General features: G+C 42.9%; 1 long non-coding RNA gene across 2 annotated transcripts in view; it reads right to left on the bottom strand.

Annotated features, from left to right (window-relative positions):
* LOC147751169 (uncharacterized) overlaps positions 1 to 334 on the bottom strand; it is a 142,824-nt gene extending 142,490 nt beyond the window's left edge. For both annotated transcript variants that reach the window (XR_015299946.1, XR_015299947.1), the window contains exon 1: positions 174 to 334. This is a non-coding gene — a long non-coding RNA (uncharacterized LOC147751169). The remainder of the gene's footprint in view (positions 1 to 173) is intronic.
* Between the last annotated feature and the right edge of the window lie 12,674 nt (positions 335 to 13,008).

Genomic DNA, 13,008 nt, shown 5'->3' with positions numbered 1-13,008 from the left:
CCATCCTTCTGAAGTCAGTAAATTGAATACCTAACTATGGGCATACTTTGTATTGTGTTTATCATAGCACTTTTACCCAAAGGAAAAGGAAATATAGCATGGCACAACATGAAACGTAAACAGAAAATAAATCAACTTAAAATACTTGCATGAAGGCTAGTTGGAATACTCACGGAGAGGCTTTGAGACGCTTCTTAAACCCGGAGAGAGCTGGGACACTCCTGATATAAAACCAGAGCTTCGTGCATAAGTTGGCTGCAAACAGCACAATGGCGCAAAGATGAGAGGAAGAACATGGAGGTCTAGGAACACAAAGGAAAGTATTAAAGCAGAGTATAAAGAAATAGTAACATATATGTTATATGCAATGCTTATAAACAACATAAGTTTGGTATGTAGCACTATAGTCAACAATGTAATATTATTGCTTCTATTATAATGATCTTGCACTTTTAGATACCACTTACCAGACCACTCAAGCTGTCTGGTTGCAAAAGACTTACTGTGAACTTACAGTGGGCTAACAACCTGCCCATTAACTACCATTGGTTGCCTTTATTGTCACTGGCATTTTCTTCTTATTAGATCACTTGCCTCCCTCTACTTGTGATTGTCATGAAGTATACCCTCTTTACAACTAACTTTTGCTCCCCACCCCTCCCAGCTTGTCTGCAAACAACTAGGATCGTTTTGCCTGGATACGACTAAAGAGCAGTATTTAGAGCTATTTTTGCTTTATCTCCTGCATTTCCATATTGAATGAAAGCACCCGCTTTGGCACCCAATGGGTTTTATGGCTTTGGAGAAGCACTCATTCATCTGGCCTCTTGCATCATATGATAAATCAGGGCCGCTTGAATCACGTGATGATATGGCATTTTCCACATAGTTGTAGATTTGCCACATAATCTAGCTTTTGCTGCATAATCTGCAGATGTGAGAAAAAAAATTGTCTATCTGAAATGGATCAAAAGTTATAAAGGCAGCAATACCTGTTGCCGTGCAGTAGAAGGCCCTTTATAAAGGCTGACTGGCCATCTTTCTTATTTTTGTATGTGGGTGTCAGTGGTACTTATGAGGTGAAACCTTTGCCCAGAAAGTGTTAACATGCAAACAAGCTAAACTAGTGAGGTAATGAAAACACAAAAGTTCAGCATTATGCCTCATAATTTGCCTTTCTTGCTGCATAATTTAGTCCACCCTGGCACATAATTTGGTCCTTACCTGCCGCATAATTCCAGTGGCTTTGGGTAGAAATTGTACTTAGTATCTTGCTTCTCCTGCAGGCTCATAGCTCTGCTCCCTCGTGCACTGCAGAAGACCAAATGGCTGAATCCTTTGGAAAGTGAATTAGGCCCTGGCAAGCTTTTCCCTTTACATTCTGATACTACTTTATTCTTTTTAAATTCTGTTCAGAGTTTACTGAGTGACAAGTATTTGAAAAACAAACCATGCCATTAATACAGATTGTAAACATTGAATTCAATATACAGTTTTGAAATGCCATATGTTTGCTTTTCCTTAAATATTTATAAATATACATATATTTTTTTTTCAAATTTCTTTTACAGACATACATTGAGAGAGACAACAGCATTAGATAGGTGAGACCTATTGGCTTTGCCAGTGCTTGTGAAAAGCACAGAGAAGGGAAGTTATTTGTCGATGATTATATAATATGCTGTCACAGGAAGCCACGCTTAGAATTCACAACTTGAGTTTATAGTCAATGGCTTATTACATTGCATAGAGATAATTTCTGCTACAGAAGCATACATTCATAGAGCTGTTATGTGCAGCATTAGTGTGATCCGATTCGATGGGGCTCATTTTGTGGACCTGAAACAGCCTGGATTCAACATGTGATTTATGAGTTGCTTTCACACATTTCTGCAATGGAAGCATTGACCCACTTACAGGTTCACAGCATTGTTTGGCGAATAGCAAGATTCACAGTTACAACACAGAAATCTGAACTGTTTCTTCATTGAGGATAGACTGCATTTAGGGAAGTTGTTTTGTGCAATCTGTTCCACGTAAGGATTCGGAAACACAAAGTTGAGAAACCTTGGTAAATGATTTCTTGCTGACCTCTGAAAATAATTACCACATTACTATGTAAAGCAAAACAATGTATACGCAAATAGAGTTTTACAGGTTCATTCACTGCCATGGGAACTCTGATTGAAATCTGTACCAAAACTATTTTTAAAACAATGTAGGTTGGACAACCCAATGCAGTAAGCACCTACGTAGACTATGATAGCAAGAAATACCATAAGAGGACTTGCAAAGCTGCTGAATGCTTGTAGCTTATTGGAAACCATAAACTGCGTGTCTGTTGCTTACACCTCATCATCCACCACACGGCTAAGCGCTGCATCCCAGAACACGATTACCACACCTTGGTGGTCATACCACATGTCATAGAAACACTTCCCACAAAGGATCACAAAACAAAGACAACGACATTCCAGTCACACATAACTCTACATGGCATAACCTGCTGACCATGTAGGCAAGGAGAGTGCTGCATGTAGGGGTAGTGAGCGCTCAGGAGGGTAACTAGAGCCACATTTCAGGGGGGGCTGAAAAATATTTCAGGGGGGGGGGGCTAATTCTTCCAACCATAGACCGAGTGGCTGTAAGAAGGGGTGAACACACAACAAAAGCCTAATTTACAAGTAAATGGTCTTTTAAATATCTGCTAAGTACTCGGGTGCAGCTGCAATTAGATGCTCGCCAGCCTGCGAAGCTGTCTCTGCCCAGGCTGACACACACGATGGGGAGGGGGGGGGGGCTGAAGCCCCGTGAGCCTAATGGGTATTGCGCACCTGTAAGCGCTACATAAATGCTGCAGTAAAATACATGTTGCAGCTTTCTACCTGTCTATGAATTGAAATGACTAGTGGAACAATTTCATATGACCACTAGACATATTTCATGTAACAATTGTGAAAAATTGCTGTCCCCAGGGTACTAACATGCCCAGGATTTAAGGAATTGAGGCAATTTGACCTATTTTAGGGAACATTCTTACATTTGGTGCAGAAGAGGTCCAAATATTCAAAGAGAAAAGGATATGCTTTCCTTGAAAAACAGTGCATTGTGCCCTGCAGTAGAGTTGTAGGCAGATTACTGTAATATTACTGTCTGATGTGATGATAGAAGCAAAGATGGTTATTCTGTCATAGGGTGACCTCATGCAGTCAGCTATCAGCCATGAAGGGGACGTACTCTAAGAATAGTGCAGGGCTTATGGCCAGGGCAACCAGCTCTTTTGGAGTGGACAGGTACAGCCCAACCTAAGGAGAAGGCCACATCATTGTAAACTCTATTTCTGCCAGAAAATAATTAGAGGTGACATTATCTAAAAAGGCAAATGCATGTCAGGTAGTCGTTGAAGTAAATACTTGAACTTCCTTTGGGAACCCGTGAGTAGGCCTGCTTCTTTAGCAAGGTGAATATGAGTCCCTAAAGGATGGTGGAGCAGAGCAGGTTTCAATAAATTCATATTTCTAATAATTACAGTTTGGGGTATTAGGGAAGAACGGGACATTGGCTTGTCAGAGACCAGGCCTTGCATAATGTGGCTGACGAGACAATATTGCCTGTAAAAAAAAAAACCTCCTGGTCTTATGAGAGACATAAGAGGTTACCTGGGTGCCCTGAATCCCATGTCATCTCACAGGCACAGCAAGACCACTGGTGTGACTGTGAGACCGATGAAACCATGGTGCTTGTTTATGTGCATATTAAAACGATTATAATGAATTGTGTATGCAAACCTTACAACTCCCTGAATTATCAGGGTGCCGCAGCAGCCTCTTAGGAGTCTGGTGTGCAGTGGAGGCTATAGGTGTGTGCTTGCTTACCGCGTGCTGTCTACAATATGGTGCTTTGGGTAAAACGTGTGCACAAAACACATATTAAGTATCTAGATTCGTAAGTATTCTCCCAGTACATTTTTGGAATTGGGCTGAAGAGAAAAGCACAACCTTATTGCATGGAAAGTGAGTTGTAAATTATGAGTGATGTATACACAGTAATATGCAGAACACACAATTGATAAGGGGTCCGAGGTAAAGTTTATTTATAGACCAAGTAGTATTATATCCCCCATCTACAGTATATCATAACAAAAAGAATGCTACTGGTCTGTCAACAGGGTAATAAGGTAATATGCAGCAAAATCAAAAGTTGTAGCAGCTAAGCCTGCGCTGAACTGGAAAGGAATCCCATCAGCCCACCAAATAGCAGAACTTCATCATCTGGGATTTGAGAAACCGGTATCTGATAGCACAGCTCACCTTTTGTGATCGAGAGCTGTCCTAAATCAAAACCACCAGTGATGGATCGGGCCATGATTGTGAAATCTGTGGTGCTGAAAAACTGTTTTTGCAGTGATACTAAATATAAGAGAAGTCATAAGTGCAATTTAAAATTGACTACTATGATAACAAAAAGTAATTGTATTAGAAGCTTATCACAGTGTCAAGACTAAAAAGAGAGTGTGGATAGTTTGTCAAAATAACTATTGTCAGGTGGTAAGACAGGTCTACATGTTTCAGCCAATATAGGTAACACTACAACTCTGGCTTTCTTCAGGACCGAAGACTACACTACTGCAAAAAGAGGACAAAAAACTGTGTGGTGAGAAATAAGTAATAATGATGCATCCTACCATACTTATGGTTCCATTGTGTAGGACAAGTATTCAAAAAATAGATTCTTTCCCATAATCTCATGGGAGTAATCCTCACCTGTCCTGGCAACTGCTCAGGTGATGAGGCCCCGCTCTGTCCGTCGTTACCTCGGGCTAATCCTAAGCCGAGGGACCTCCCCCTCAGTGTTTGAAAGTGTTTTCAAAATACACAATGCAAGATATTGAATTATAGATAGGTAACAGCGAATTAGGGTTATATTTTTTCACCGAGTGACATCAAACAGACAATGAGAGCTATGCTCAATGTTTTTCACCCTGAGGTGAAAAACGTCCCCATAATTCACGTCCCCCTCTTTATCAATTTATGTTATATATTGCTCCCACAATAATCTGTCTCTACTACCCAGAGACAGAGGATTATTTAGGCCTCTCCTCCCTGTCCCAAATGTAAACCAAGTATTGGCATTGCAAATCGGTCTGCCTTCTGAATGAAAGTGCCTCTCGTGTCACTGATGGTTTTAGGCACTCAATCGGTCATCATACATGTACTCTGTCAGCGCTATATAAATGCAATTGCAGTATAATACCGTCGTTGCACTGATACCACAATTCATCAATCCGCTGACTCATTCTTGCATTTACCTCTGACCCAATTGCAATAAAACATACACAAATTTAACAACATATGGAATGGCATACATTACTCATGGCTGCCCTCTTCCCTTCTGTGCTGTGGCCAGAGAAAGATAAACATCTTAAGTGATGTAGTTATCTAGGACACTTTTACAGCAGTACAATGTCATGTGTGCCCCTGAAAATTCAAGCTCAGGCAGCTGGCCAAATAAACTAAATGATCACTGCTGTGTGGAGGGCAAGCACTTTTTGTGAAAGCACACAACTTCTGCCCAATCAAAACAGTTACTACTGGTTCCCAACATGTGGACAAAGTCAAAGTGCTACTCTAGTGATGCTCACATTATTGTATGGTGACCGGTATGCTATCGAGCCAGACCATACCTCGGCTACCAACCTTAACCTTAACCCTTCTCTGCCTTCCTTGCTCCTTCTGCAACTATGCTTTCTGCTTTCAGTCAAAGCAGACAAGCAGCGTGTGCACGGACAAGTCGACATAGGGCTGTCGGACTGGCCTTGAAGGCTTTTATAAGGTAGCAACAGTGGGCAACAAGTTTTGTCATCAACTGTTACTATGTCATAGCAATGAGTTACCAGATTTAGAATATGGTGTTAATGATAGAGGCTTCCTAAGAAAGACATGCATAGCTATTACATTATTCAGCGCAGCAGCTGAATGCACAGCACTTTCATGAAGTATGACTATACTCTTCTAATTCTAAATTTGATCCTTTGTGAACCAAATATGGCATTGTGGGGGAGGGATGTGGCTAGAAAATGTGGTTTGTATACAGCAAATGCCTAGATTATTAGTGTTCAGGGGATCATTTCTCATAAACGTGTGATCACAATTGTATTTTGAATTGGCTTCTGACTGGTAAAACATACCACCCTAAAGGGACCTTAAAGCCTTAAAGGGTAATAGAGAAATGAGAAGGAGTGTCCAGGAGAGAAGGAAGGAGTGAACAAGATGGAGGGAATGGTGAAGGATCAACTCAATGGAATGGCCATACCTAAAATAGAACAATAGTGCATTGTAGGTGGCCGACCATATCATCTTGCCTTCTCTTGCTTCTTCATGCTGTATATGTGGCTATGTAGGTGATTATGGGTTCCAGCAATTATATGCTTGAATATGTGTGTGTCCAGGCATTGCATGACTTGAAGAAAAGTGGGCTAGGCTAATTTTGCGTGGATTTATTCATGCCAAAATTGTTTAAAAGTCGATTAGAGCAACTAATTTGGAATAGATGGCCGATGCAAAATTATTCTGACCTATGCAGATTTATTCAATCTAGTCACATTTAGCTGTCCCATACGCGTTCCCAGTAGACGTTTACAATGCAATTAAAAGAACATGTGATAAGTTCATTGGATTAATAGCATTCTGGTCCCTTTTACACAAACTTTGCACTAGAGCAAAATATTATCAAATCCTCTTGTTGCTTTAGCAATGAGGAATGGAGCATGGACAGTTTTTTTCCAGTCCATTTTACATAGTGATTTTTGCTTTTGGGGGGGGGGGGGAGAGCAAAAATATCGAGGGACCATTGTTAACCATATATAAAGAAGTAATTACTCAGAAACCAGTTTACTTCCCTAATAGTTTTCATCTGAGAAACCTGGTCCATAAATAACCTTTGCAAAAAAAGCAAAGTGATTTTATATTCTTACTCACTAACACACATTTATACATTTGTTGTTAAAGTTTGTGAGGGTTAAGAAACTTCCATTGCATTCTCATTGCCCTGCATTCTCTTTCCACATATTTACTCACACAGAAATCTCCATTTGAGACTACTGTAATTATAAATTGTATCAATTTATGAGTGCAAAATCGACTTTGCAAACGCTTACTCCTAAATGAAGCTATTTCTATCTGTAAGCAAATTTGCAACTTGTATCGTAGAAATGCTGGTCTCTGGCGCCCATTTCATTTCAAAGTAGCAAAGACTACAACTACCATCAAAATTTCTCTGTCTATCTCCGGTCCTTTATTGATGAAATCCACAGTACCAGAGACTTTGAGACATATGGTCACCATAACCATAAGGACTGCAATCTAAGGAACCATAAGAAAAAACTTTGAATACGCGAGGTTGTTCCTATTTCCTTAAGCATCTTGATGTCCTCCTGGATCGATCTTTTTCTCCGCAGGTGGAAGCAGATTAGAACAAAATGAATCTGTGGAAGGAACCAATGAAATTAAAGCTCCATTCTTAACATGCAAATAAGTGTCCTTGCGTCTTTCCTCAACAGGAAGCTGTCAAAAGTAGATCACTATTATCCCGGAAGCACAAGCCTCAAAACAAAAAAAGAACAATGTGTTCGCCCCTGTGTCAGTGGTATTTGGAAACAAATTGTGCACTCCGACTAAAAGATCCATGGGGCTGTGAGTCACAATATCTTTCTTCGGAATACTGCTAGCAGGAAAATACTGCTTGCTGTTAAGTCTCACTCTGCAAAGACAGAGTTGAGCAACACGTCATGACGGTCTGACATTCCACTAGTCATTGTTGTTGAAAATAAGGCGCTCGTTTAACACACAAATGTTTGGTTGCTCTCAACAGCTCTCAGCGGCGGCTGGTGACATTTGAAAGTGGTTAGGCGTTAAATGATTGTCGTACTTCACTGTAGCGCACGAGAGTAGCGAGCGCGCCCAAACAACCTATGGGTGGGTTCTCCTCTGGGAAAATTTAGAAAAAAGAATGGTCAAATGGTGCATTTTCAAGCAAATTTGAGAAAGCGGGAAGGTTAATGAAGCAATTATGAAAGTGCAGTTATTACATTTATAAAGAGATGTCACTTAACAACATAGGTAGCTACTTATTCAGGATAACTAAGGTCATGCCGCCCACTGGCCGAGCATATGTGCTCGTGTTTCTAAAACTAAAATGCTGTAAAATGTGTGTGATGTGCAGCCTCACATGCAGTTGCACACTATACTATCTGTGTAATGTGCTTAGTGCAGGAATGCAGATATAAATACAGAAGGAAGTCAGCCACACAGACTGAAAATCGTTCCCTTATACATATCATGTGATTGGGGTAAGCAAGCTTCAGAGCTAACAGTGCACTATTTGGAACCCGATTAGCGTAGGTAGGCAGGCTGCAAACACTGCAGTGTTTGTAGCATGTGATTGACCTAGACTAACACACGCAGCATTATGTTTGTAACATGTTAGAATAAACGCAGCTTATCTATTACTATCATGTCGTTAGTGTAAATACATCACTGTGTGCATCACATGCTTAGTGCAGCAAGGCACACAGACATACTTAGTTCAGGAAACCACACATACTCAGTGCGGGCAACCTCACAGCCTGTACACAGCACGTTATTTGTACCTTGTGGTTACGGTAAGCAAACACATAGGTCACGCCAAGGAAAACTGGTTTGTAGCATGTGATTTGCATGTTTACTCCGGCTCCGAAACCTCGCACACACATTGGCTAGTGCTTGGCCTTCGATGTGCCGTCCCATGTCATTCTTACAAATTCTGATGTCCCCTTTACTTCCAACAGTGATGCGTGGTACCTCTTGGTTGAGTTCGAGTTATATAAAAATGCAAAAGAAGTGCCCTACTGGGCCATTCAAAGCAGAATAGTGCTGGACTGCTATACTGCCTCATTCAAAGCACAGTGACGCTTGAGTGTGATACTGTCCCATTCAACACACAGTAGCACTGGAATGCCCTAGAGCCCCAATCAAAGTCCCCTAGGACCAACGCTCTCAACTGTCCCATTCAAAGCACATTAGCCATGGAGAGCCCCACTGTCCCACTGAAAGTACAGTGGCACTGATGCGAAGCGACTTACTTTCCGAGTCAAATCATAGTAGCACTGGAAAACGCAACTGTTCTACTCAAATCATTATAACCCTGGAGTGCCCTTCCGCCCTATTCGAAGCACAGTTGCACTGGAGTTCCTACACTGTTCAATTCAAATACAGCAACCCTGGAGTGTCCTACTGTCTCCTTCAAAACGCAGTAGCTCTGGGGTGCCCTACTGTCCCACTGAAAGTACAACTGCACTGGTGAGAATTGCCCTACCGTCCCATTCAAAGCAAAGTAGCACTGGAGTGCCTAACTGCCCCACTGAAAATACAAAAGCACTAATGAGAGATGCCCTTCTGTCTCATGCAAAGCTCTGTAGTGCTGGGAAGCCCTTCAGTTCTTTTCAAAGCCCAGTAACGCCGGCGTTCACTAACTTCGCATTCAAAGCCCAGGATCACTTATTGCAGTGCGCCATTCGAAGCTCCTAGTGCTGACGTGTTCTACTGCCCCATTCAAAGCGCGGTGCGCTCTTAAGATAAACTTTAGGCCACGCACTTCTTTTTTTAAACAAACGAACAAGGTGCATCTGAATATAAAGAATCCAGGCCGTACAAGATTCAAGGGATCACCTCACAGGGAAGGTAAAGCTATATTGCTATCGGTCTACGGGTTTCCAGGAGAACGTTCAAAATAAAAGACAGTGAAACATAACTTTTGTAAAATACGAAAGATAAAAAAAAAGAAAATGGGGGAAAGAGGCCATTTTACACTGAGCAGTACCCAGCACTGGCCCTGTCAGTCAGTCACTCGTGCTCCCCCTCACTGTTGCCATGCTGCCATGAGACTGTCATGGACTCGTGTTATGAATCCTTAGGTGTCCCCGTCTCTCACATTTCACCAGCCTCGGAGATCGCGTTCAGACTTAGAGTGTTTAGTGGAGTTGACCTCGAAACAAAGCATAGCTGCGTTTTCCACATGGCCAAAGCCTCTAACTCGTGGCAAGTGTTTAAGTGCTAAGTTCAACCCCGCAGTTCGAAAGCAGAGCAGTCGTTTTTCACTTCACAAATACTTCAGAAGAAATCCCAGGCAAAGCCCTCATCACAGGCGCAGGCAACACAACTTGAGAGTCATTGCAGCTCGTTGTACCCACCTGTTGTCACACCCCCACCTGTCAATAATCTGCAGTGCTATGCTGTGACTGCATCTGGTGCCAGTGTCCGTCCCGAGCAATAAACACAGTCAATATTGCTCGACCTGTCAGCAGCGTTTGATACGGTCTCCCATGACTGCCTACTACATACACTTCGAAGTAAGGGAGTTCAATCTAAAGCTTTGGACTGGCTCCATTCCTTCCTGTCCAACCGCACGCAGTCTGTACACATGGGACAGTTCCACTCCAGACCTGACACCATCAGCTGTGGGGTGCCGCAAGGCGCCTCCCTGAGCCCCACCCTTTTCAATGTCTATGTTTCATCTCTGGCCGACATTGGGAGGAAGTGGGGCATTGGCGTCTGCTCATATGCAGACGACACACAGCTGGTGGTGACTATGGACGAGGGCCCTGAGGTCACTAAAACCAAATTACACAACTGTCTGGGAGAAATGGAACAATGGATGCACAAGCATTTTTTGAAACTGAATGCAGGGAAATCGGAGATCTTATTGTTTGGGGGAGCAAAACACGTGTGGGATGCCACATGGTGGCCACCCTCATTAGGAACGGCCCCCATCCCCAGACAACATGCCAGGAACCTGGGAATCATCATGGATGACGCACTTTCCATGAAAGACCACGTTCGATCTCTTTGCGGCAAGAGTTTTGCTATACTCAAACTCCTTGCCAAAATATTCCCCTGGCTACCCCTGGACTGTAGACGGTCTGTCACCCAGGCCCTACTGGTCAGTCGCCTGGATTATGGCAATGCACTTTTCAATGGGATGAATGATCAGCTATTCTCCCGCCTACAGATTGTGCAAAACCAGGCGGCCAAACTCATCCTCAATAAAGGTAAACGCGACTCAGCATCGGAGTGCTTGAGTAAACTTCACTGGCTTCCGATGCGTCAGAGGGCTGCCTGTAAACTACTCAGCCATGCCCACAAAAACCTACATGGAACAGGCCCCTCGATACTCCAAGGAAGGATCGAATTCTACGTACCTAACAGAAACCTGCGATCATGCCAATCTGCTTTGGCGAAGTCTAAACGTATTTATAAGGTCAGAACAGGTGGACGTTTTTTTTTCCCACCTAGCAGCCAAAAGATGGAACGAGCTCCCTTCTGACCTAAGACATACCACCAATTATCTTCAGTTCAGAAGGAATCTTAAAACGTATCTCTTCCCTAAGCCGTAGACTTTTCAGTATACACCTCAGCAGCTTTCCTGGTTTCTAGCGCCCTGATATCCCTTGGGATGAGTGATGCGCTCTACAAAAACCGCAAAATAAATAAATAAATAACACATGGAATACAGCACATCTGCTGCGTGCCGATTAAGTCAAAATCAAAGCTGCACAGGCAAACTCTACCACAGCCCACTCCCTCAGCCCCCATTAACCAATCAGGAGGCCTAAAAGTAGCGCGAGGGCCAGGGAGTGCTCCAATTGTTGCCACCCACTACTCTGTCTTGAGATAGGACAGCCCTGCCCCTTACCATTCATTTCAATAGCACGTCACAGTATAAGTGTCCCATTTAAAAAAAAAACTATTTTCCGCTCTCTCTGGCCACTCCCTTCATGCTGACATCACCCTTCTCGCATGTGCTTCGAGGACGAGCAATAGTCCTCGCCCCTGCCCGCACATGTGCAGGAGATACTGACCTCATCCCTTCCTAAAAAAAAAACGGAATTTGTAATCAGCATGAAGCAGTGAGCACTTCATTTGAACCTGTTGCATTGTTTACAGTCTCTTATCTCCTCCCCGATCCTAGTCCTGAAGCTAGTAGGGCAATGCCCTTTTCGCCCATTAACACCAGCTGCCCCTGGCAGCTCTTCTTCAGGAGCAGAGGAACGTTTGCCTGCAAGGACAGCCGGCAAACACAAATAAATAAAATGGCATGCTAATGCCATTTTTATTTATCTGCCAAAGCACCTACTCTCGCTGTGTACAGCACGCGGGTGGGGGATGGGCTGATTCCTGCAAATCAGGATGGCAGCACTGGTGTACAGTGCGCACATTGGATTTGCTTGTGGTCTTGCATTTTTCAGAGTTTTTGCAAATTACCAACCAGTTTAATTGGTCGGTTAATTGCAGCCCCAAATATTGAAATCGCTATTTCAAAGTGCTTCTTGCATTGCATTTAAGGAATCTCACCGTTTGCACTCACAAAAACCTTTGATGCAAGTGCCCCTTGGTTTTTACCTTCAACCCAAATAAACCACTCAATCTCTTAGCCCCATCTACAGAAAGGGATGAGGGGATCGAGTATCCCATACTAAGCAGATATTCAATAGCCTGCGGCTGAATGGGCTGCAGGCCAGGGCCTGCATTACGCTCCTACAGCTTTGCCCTGTCTAACCTGCAATTTATTAACAGCTTCAGGCAGGTTTATGATAGATTTCCACCTGCATCAGTGAGCAGGACACTGGTAGCATAGCGTTCCAAACAGTAAGTTCAGCAACTTGATTTATGAGTGTGCAAGCTGAAGAGCCTGTGATAAAATGGAAAGGTGAAAATGCATTCCAAGAAGAAATCATACCTCAAAATACAGCTCTTACCCAATATCCATCTGCCAGTTTTTGTACCACACTAGAGGTAAAACGAATAGAATTCCCAACTAACTTTCGTGCACCGTTTTACTAGTTTATTGTTTTCCTAATAGCTTTGGCCTACCAGTTAATCCACCAGCAGTAATCCCCACCAGACAGCTAGTGTGTGCTAGGAAATCCATTCAGGTGCTGTGCTGGCAGTGCTGCCTTATCACAGGTTTTGTTCT

Source organism: Lissotriton vulgaris, chromosome 1_1 (assembly GCF_964263255.1).
Source record: "Lissotriton vulgaris chromosome 1_1, aLisVul1.2, whole genome shotgun sequence".
Lineage (NCBI taxonomy): Eukaryota > Metazoa > Chordata > Amphibia > Caudata > Salamandridae > Lissotriton > Lissotriton vulgaris.
This window is presented reverse-complemented; position numbering and strand designations above follow the sequence as displayed.